This window comes from Coregonus clupeaformis, chromosome 1 (assembly GCF_020615455.1).
Source record: "Coregonus clupeaformis isolate EN_2021a chromosome 1, ASM2061545v1, whole genome shotgun sequence".
Taxonomy (NCBI): Eukaryota; Metazoa; Chordata; class Actinopteri; order Salmoniformes; family Salmonidae; genus Coregonus; species Coregonus clupeaformis.
The window spans coordinates 93,038,389-93,039,429 of NC_059192.1; positions in this window are offsets into that span (position 1 = coordinate 93,038,389).

Here is a 1,041-nt window from a genome sequence, read left to right on the forward strand (position 1 = left end):
CTATGAATTCCCCTCCCCCAACAGAGTTGAATACCTGAGATTGACAAAGCCCATATGTGCTTAAAAAACATGAAATATTTATAAAAAGTGAGAGAGCAGCTTACCACTTGTCACACCAGGCTTCTCTGAAGACTTGTATGATGTCACTTCCTCATAAATGATGTCCACAGGATCAAACCATTATTTAATTGTGAGTGGGGGTATTGTTGCGTTACGGGGTTGAAAGAAATACAAGGACAGGGGTAAAAGCCTGAATTTCTCAGAAAATAAAATGTCTTATGCTGAGAAAATGGATTATGCATAATAAGGGGGCATATACAATTAATTTAACAAAAAAAAAGCATTATTATTTAACACTGTGTACTCAAAATGAGTCCGCATTTGCATGATGGTCAATAGGGACAGACGAAATTCTTAATACTCCTAAGAAAAGCAAACATATAAGTATTGAAATTCATCTCTGTTTAAAATCATATTCTCTACTCCATATTAAAAACATGTAAAACTTTGAAATGTTGTAATTTAAGTGTAGTTTGATAAATGTTCTGACAAGTTATAACACTAGTACATCTTGGGACACTGACAATACTGAAATGTCACTGAATCTGTAGAATGACCCAGGTAGCCAGCTCAGCTAGCTAACTGTTAGCTAGCTAACATGAGTTCTCCTTTGGAGTAGGAGTAGCTAGCTAGAATATCAATTTGCGTAGCCCTGGCTTCAATACCTCATTGTCTAAGTATTGAAGGCAGTACACCTGCAAGAGGTGTGCACAAATAAAGGATGTCTAGCTAGTAACTTCGTTAGCCTGCGAGGAGGAGGAGGAGGAGTAGTAGTAGTAGTAGTAGTAGTAGTAGTAGTAGTAGTAGTAGTAGTAGTAGTAGTAGTAGTGTTGGTTAGTTAGCTAGTTAGTTAGCTAGTTAGTTAGCTAGCTAGCTAGCTATAGCAGTTATAAGCAGGTTGCATTAGCTAGCTAGCTAGTTTGCCTGTTGAATCAAGTAGTACATCAGTGTTAATTTGTGTCAATAACAAAATCATCTTTA